Raw genomic sequence first — 8,104 nt, 5'->3', positions numbered from 1 at the left:
TCCAACACAAACAGGTATGGACACGATTTAAAAGAGCAAAGAGTCTTTAATGTGGCATACTCTTCCTCAAATGTTTCCCACCACCACCACCACAAGTTCAAGTATGCACTAAACACAAGTCTTGGCACAATAAAACACTCTTTTCTTCCTTCTCTCTTGGCCATGTCTTCTCCACTCCTCCTCACAAGCTTCATCCACTTTCCACCCGACTGTGGCTCATCAATGTGAAGCATACAGTCCCTTTTATTTTAGCTGCCCCAGACGTGATTCCGAACATCTGCCCACGTGGTCTGTCAACACTTTCCAGTTAAGGCAGAAGTTCCATGCCACTGGGCTCCTCAGTCCTTGCAGCACACCCTGGTGGCACCTACGGCACCCAACAGAGCCGAGTTAAAGAACTCCAAGTCCTATGGTGCCCTGTGGGAATCTGGATCACCGCTGTAACCCAGGGAAGCTGCCAGCTAATGTTCTGGGGGATACAGTGCCCTAAAGAAGCGGCCTTCCCCCATCCTTCCATTTCGTGGGCATTCCAGCTGGGTTGGGCTGCCAACCATCCCTTACACTATTAAAGTTGACTGAGTTTGATTTGACTGTTTTTGTATTGGCCATCTTTTGTCTGAATACATATAATGACTCATTTATTCATTAATTTTCATATTTATTTATTTATCCCAATTATTAATCATAACAGGATTATCATAGTTGGAGATTTATATTTCATGTAGATACGAATTTTGACAAAAAACAAGGAAATTTGTGAACATCTTGTACTCTTTTTAATTTACTCAGCATATTTTGGAGCTTACATACCATTATAATTACACATTAGATGTAGGCATATTGTGAGGATGTCATATTGATGTGACACAGATTGTGGATGTAAGTGTAAGATGTAAGTGTTTCAGATCATGATTGGGTTTTCTTCAATCCAACAAAGTCTGTGACTAAAAAGTAAGAAGGATATTTTATTCAGATGCAGTTTTTTGTGTACTTTTTCAAATATTTACAATTAACTAAGAATCATTGCTCCTGTTGATTCTGCTAACAATGCATATGACAAAGAGTAGCAAGGGAAATTTGACACTAGGCTAAAGAAAGACTTACAAAGAAATTGAGAGATAGTGTTTTACCAAGAAAAACTGAATCTTTATGTTTAAGGTTTAACTAAGACTTGCAACAGGGTTTATATACTTTCTCTTTTATGTAAAATCCAACAAAGTGTTTTTAAAAATAGTTACCAGATTAATTGAGTGACAATAATTATATTTGAGAATAATTAAAGTCTGGTTTAAAAAAAAAAAATTAATGATAAAAAAATCAACATTAATAAATGCCTGCCTGATTCTAAAAAAACATCCAGTGGTAGTATGGTAGATGAGCAAGATAAAACCGCATACTAGTAATGTAGTGTAAGTTATTACAATCAATTGTTCTCTAAGCACTAATGTCCCATTGTTTGCTGCTTCAGATAGAACTTTTAGAGGACAAGAAGAAGACCACCTGTTAAATAAGCAGACTGTATTTCAAAAAAGGGTTAAGCAGGGGACAATCCCAAAACACAGGAACCTAGTAAAACAGATGCATGATAACATTTGTCACATGTAGGAAATTGACACAGATAGATTTCAGGAAAAAAATATGCAATGTAGTATTGTAAGTTGAGTTGGACTATGTTTTACTCATAATGAGGAACACCATATTTATTTTATTAAGACTTGACATCCATTCATTATCTGAAAATAGAATTTAAAGATCCTGTTCCTGATGCTGTCTCAGATTATCTAGTTGTGCATTCCTTTGTAAAATACTTATATAGCTTGCTGAAATACTGCTACAGGTTAGAAACACTACCTACTGTACTGTATATCTATGTCATAGCTAAATGTATAATTTCCACGTCACATAGTGAAGCAAGGTTAAGAAGGCTGGTGGCACATTACATGAGTTCTAATTGGCGAGGATATCAAACTTGACGACTACAGTTAATGATCTTGTTGCTTGAGGATGTCAGATCATATGACTAGAAATCATAGGGCATGCCAAACAGCACAACTTTGTAACAAACTTGCAGCACAGTTTCACATTTCCAAAGTATCACAAGTTCTCCTTTTTTGAAACCCAATAATGTGTGCCTGATGGAGCTGATGTTACAGGAACAGCAAGTTCATTTGCAATCTCAGCCCTTTTTTTTCCATTCTGTCATGGTACATAAAACATGAGAAATCAGACAGATAATGTATGTGAGGTCCAAAACACCTGTGTTCCTTATTACTTGTGGTTACATCATTTGTTCTTGACTCTGGCATACATAGAGCCCATTCTTATGGTAAAAGACAAAATCAGACCTGTTTGATTTTGTTGGGGCAAGTCACAGACTGGTTGGACTGAGTCACTGGGTGTGTCAAACTACACAACTACCAGTCCTGAGTGTTCCTGTACTGTCTCCATCTCTCTAAGATTATGTAAATGAAGTCTGTGAAATTGTGCGAAAATTGCTGTGTGACAGGGCCTTTAAGAAAGTAAATCCATTAGAGCTGAGTTTAGTGTGTGTTGCTTTCTTCTGTTACTGTAGTGTTAGAATCCTCAAGGCCTGCTTCAAGGCTTGCTGTCATCTCCACTGAATCCACCTACACTTGTGACTGGCCAGACTGAACTGCTTCAATACTGGGTTTTGGTGAATTTAAGTTTTTCACCGAAAAATGTCTGTATTTCAGTCCAAATCTTGGCCACTTAAATAACATCCCAATATTGGGTAGCATGACCGGCATTGGCGTTGCTGCCAAGAACAATATGGCATCAGTGTGTGGCATCAAAACAACAAAACAAATTATTTACAACTGAGCCTAAGGTACAGACTCCAAGTGTGTCAATCTGGTTTTGAACTACAGCGAAGACTGTGCACATCCTTTGTTGGAAAACAAGAAAAATCCTATGCCAATTAAGTCTTCCAAAGAACCAGATACAAAACACGGGAACACTAACATTTGTAATCTAGAACATACTGAAATTCATAATCTGTTTCTCCATCAATGTCAACAAGTGGAGCAAGGGCTTAGAATATATCCTGGAGAAGACAGGATTTAATTGATATACATGAAAAATATGATGTGTACAGTAGTGACTTGACATTATGAATTAATAGGAAACTAGGCCAACACATTTAGGGATAGGATCCATCCATCCATCCATCCTCTTCCGCTTATCCGAGGTCGGGTTGCGGGGGCAGCAGCTTGAGCAGAGATGCCCAGACTTCCCTCTCCCCTCTTCTAGCTCTTCCGGGAGAATCCCAAGGTGTTCCCAGGCCAGCCGAGAGACATAGTCCCTCCAGAATGACCTGGGTCTTCCCCGGGGCCTCCTCCCGGTTAGACCTGCCTGGAACACCTCACCAGGGAGGCGTCCAGGAGGCACCCTGATCAGATGCCCGAGCCACCTCATCTGACTCCTCTCGATGCGGAGGAGCAGCGGCTTTACTCTGAGCCCCTCCCGGATGACTGAGCTTCTCACTGAGCTTCTCACCCTATCTTTAAGGGAGAGCCCAGACACCCTGCGGAGGAAACTCATTTCATTCGCTTGTATTCGCGATCTCGTTCTTTCAGTCACTACCCATAGCTCATGACCATAGGTGAGGGTAGGAACATAGATCGACTGGTAAATCGACTCCTTTTTCACCACGACAGATCGATGCAGAGCCTGCATTACTGCAGATGCCGCACCGATCCGCCTGTCGATCTCATGCTCCATTCTTCCCTCACTCGTGAACAAGACCCCGAGATACTTGAACTCCTCCACTTGGGACAGGATCTCGCTACCAACCCTGAGAGGGCACTCCACCCTTTTCCGGCTGAGGACCATGGTCTCGGATTTGGAGGTGCTGATTCCCATCCCAGCCGCTTCACACTCGGCTGCGAACTGATCCAGAGAGAGCTGAAGATCATGGCCTGATGAAGCAAACAGGACAACAGCATCTGCAAAAAGCAGTGACCCAATCCTGAGTCCACCAAACCGGACCCCCTCAACGCCCTGGCTGCGCCTAGAAATTCTGTCCATAAAAGTTATGAACAGAATCAGTGACAAAGGGCAGCCCTGGTGGAGTCCAACTCTCACTGGAAACGGGTTCGACTTACTGCCGGCAATGCAGACCAAGCTCTGGCACCGATTGTACAGGGACTAGGGATAGGATATGGCCCAAAAAATATCTCAGTCCTGCTTTATGGGATGGGACTGGCCCAGATTGCAAGCTACATCTTTTTCCCCATCCTAAAAGGTTTTGCAGAGATCCATACATTAAATAGGTTCTCCTGAACCAGTTTAATTAATTATTTGGAAATTAAGGGGAAGTGCTTTTAAGACTGAAGCCAGAAAGGTCTTATTTGTGCAAAGAGTTGTGTGAATCTGGAACAAACTATCAAGCCAAGTAGTTGAAGCAGAAACTAACAATTTTACAAATAAATAAATCAATCAGCTCCTTAGGATTAGGAAACCTTTTGAGAGGAGTAAAATCTGCAGCTTTTGTAAATCTATCAACTGTCTCTAAAATTGCTGCATAACATTGAGACAAAGGGTTTTTGTTAATAAAGTCTAAAGAAATTTCTTCCCATGGTCTGTTTCATAAGGGTAGGGGTTACACAAGGCCAATAAGACATCCGGAAAATAAACTTATTTCTATTATAAATTTCACACACCGCAATGTACTCTGTAACATTCTTTCAACACCTTGTGTTGTTATTTTGTTACTTCCACATTTAAATTGTGAGTGAAGACATTCTCTATCTAAGTTATTTGTTACTATATAGTTTTGAAAAAATGTATTTAATTCACAGGAGCTTAAGCCTATTTGTTAAGAAAAGCAAACATATGTGAATCAACAGTTTCTCTTTAGGACAATCTATTATAACACACAGAGTGTCAAGGATTATTTTGATTGAGAAAAGACCTGGATCTTGTGAATAAAATGTGCTTATGCTCAGAGACATGCATGAGCCATTTCTTAGGCAAAAGTCACGACTTACAAAACAAACAAGTAACAATTCTTTGGTAACAAAACCTCAGTTAAACAGAAATTTACCAAGCAAAGGAGTCTTTAAACTCTTCATAAACACACTGAGGGAGTCAGCATTTAGAGTAAAGGTGGTTAGCTTGTTTTAACAGGAGCTAAACATGAAGAGTCTACACTGAGATTTGATACCATGCAGAGGTGGCATCACCAGATGCCATTCATTAGCAGACCTGAACAGTCAAGAAAGAGTATAGAACCTCACATGTATCTCCACAAAAATATAGGTGCTGATCCACTGTCTACTCTGTAGGCAAGCATCAAGGTTTTAAACTTAATACGTGTTGCTACAGGAAGCCAATGTAGTAATCTAAAAAGAGCAGTGACATGTGCCTGCATTAGCTGCTTGAACACCAGACTGCAGGGGCATTTTGAATCATCTAAAGCAGCTTAATGACACATGGTAGTACTCTGAGCACCAGATAGTTGCAGTAGTCCAGATATGACAGAACCAGGAGCTGTGCTGCATAATCTGTCAAATACTATTTGATCATGCAGTTACGAGTTGTGATCAAAAAATACGATGAATGTTTTAAGAAAGAAACGTTTATTGCAGTAAAAGATTTACAACTAATAGTCACCCTTAAAATAGTCTCCTCCACTTCGAATGCACTTACCCCAACGCTCCTACCACTTTACGAAGCAGTTCTGGAAGTTTCCTTTCGGGAGTGTCTTTAGTTGGGCTGTCATGGCTGCCTGGATGTCCTTAATGGATTGAAATCGTTTGACTTTCATGGTCATTTTCAATTTAGGGAACAGGCAGAAGTTGCACGGTGTCAGATCCGGCGAATAAGGTGGATGTGGACACACCGTAATATATTTATTTGACAGAAATTGTCATACTAGAAGGGATGTGTGACAAGGAGCGTTGTCATGATGAAGAATGAAACTGTTTCAACATTTTCCTCGGTTATTGATGTTGAAGGTCGTCCTGATCTTTTCTCATCTTCAACCGAGTCAAATCCATTACAAAATCGATCAAAACACTTGTAAACAGTGTTAATTGTCGGTGTAGTGTCACCATAAACCGATTTTAACATCTGATGGGTTGAACCTGCATTGAATTGTTTTGCGTTGCTTTTGGATGGTGCTCTACATCAACATTCACTGTACTTTTTGATCGCAGCTCGTATTGTATAAAGTGAATCTGCGAGACCAACATGGGCCTAAAGGACATCTGGCCATCGATCACCACCCCAGTTGCGTACAAACTTTGTGGGTGTTACCGATAATGAGCCAAGCTGATCAGACATGGAGTACTGAATAGACGGATAAGCAAAGAAAATAAGAAGGTCCATCTTGAGCTAGAGATGGTGTTCCTTCATCCAGGCTGCAATATCGGTAAGACATTCAGACATTCAAGCTGATACGGTGTGATCTACTGGAGGGAATGAGAGGTACAACTGCATATCATCAGCATAGCACTCATAAGAAAAGTCATGGGACCTGATGATTGAGCATAATGAGGAAATGTGTAGAGAGAAGCTGAGTGGGCCCAGCAAAGTCATCAACAGTCAAAGGGTTGAGGTTGGAGTCAGTGGATGGTTGAGGAGAGAGTTGAAAGAGAACATGCTCAGTATCAGAAGTGTTGTTAATCCTGTTTTGACAGAAGCTTTGCTTTGGCAGTAGCAGAACAGAAGGAAGACAGAAGAGACTGATACTTATCCAGGTCAGCCTGGGCCTTTGAGTTCCTTTGAGTTTTCTTTCTGCTGTCCTAAGCTCTGTTTTAAACTGCAAAGAGCTTCAAGAAGCTTAGGACAAGTGTATCTTTCGCATGCACGCCTAGAGGAAAGAGATCAGACCCCTTAAAAGCAAGAGGACAGAACTGAGCATAGGATGTCAGTGGTAGCATTGGTGCTAATAGAGGAGAAGTGGTCAAAAGGAGGGAAAGCAGAGGGGACTAGGAAAGAGAAATGGGTGGGAGAGAGGTGGGAGGAAGAGAAGTGACAGCAGAAGGACACAGTGGAAAGGAGGTAAGGAGCAGGGGGAACTGAAAAAAAAGTGGCCAGATGTAGGCAGTGGAAAGACAGTTGTATTAGTGCGTATGCAATTCCATAAGAGAATAAGATCGAGAAGTTTACCAGCTTTGTGAGTGGGGGGTAGGTGTATGTGAAGCTGTATCAGGATGAAAGAGGAAAAAGGGGTAACAGAGAAGGAGGCAGTGACAACATGGCACTCAAAAGTGGTGTAGTTGCATACAATAACCAGCAGTGTGAATTTCCAATTCTTAAGAGACTAATATACAGTATCGGTCTTTCCACCTCTTCTAGTGGAACAACAAGTGCGAGAGAAGTGGAATCGAGAGAAAAGGATTTCTTTGCTCTGCTGTATTTCCTGGACAGATACACATCTAAGTTAGTGCCACAACTTGGACTCCACTTTGGGTGTAAAATGTTCGAATGAAGTTCAGTTTGTTCAGTACAGACTGACAGCTCTGCAGACTGAAGGAGAAGGGAGTCTCCGAAGGGAATGCTTTTTGAAGTAGTTAAAGATTTCCTGCATTTCACCCTTTCCCGTTAGTGGTATGAGGGAGATCTCTGTACTGAAAACACATTATGAAGAGCAAGTGAGTAAAGACATAGTCTGCCTAGCTGAAAAAGAGTATCCACAGCCTTGAGTGATTTCTTGCTCAGCAGACTTGTGGTCTTTGCACAACTGGGTTTGCATATGAGGAGGGCTGCCTACAAGGGCTGAAACTTCTGCTGATACTTTGCGACAGCACTGGAAAACTAGTATAGTGGACATCAAAGTAATTAGAAAAACAAAATAAATGGGCAGCACTTGCTGAAAAGTTGTCAGCAAAGCAACAAAAAATATGGATCAGTCAGTATAGTTAGCACAAAAATGTAAACTGAATAAATACCTTAGCACAAGAAACCAAGCTGAAAACACTTACCTCTCTCAAAGCAGACACCTGAACCTAGAAGTTACTCACCTGAAGTTACAAAGTCATTAGCTGCACTGGTGTTTGTTTTCTGGTATTTCTCACTTGTAAAGACCATTGTCACGTATGCAGACTTTGGCATTCTGGGATATGTTTCATATATAGAT

The sequence above is a fragment of the Erpetoichthys calabaricus genome, chromosome 8 (assembly GCF_900747795.2).
Source record: "Erpetoichthys calabaricus chromosome 8, fErpCal1.3, whole genome shotgun sequence".
NCBI classification, from domain to species: domain Eukaryota; kingdom Metazoa; phylum Chordata; class Cladistia; order Polypteriformes; family Polypteridae; genus Erpetoichthys; species Erpetoichthys calabaricus.
Note: the sequence above shows the minus strand (reverse complement) of the source record.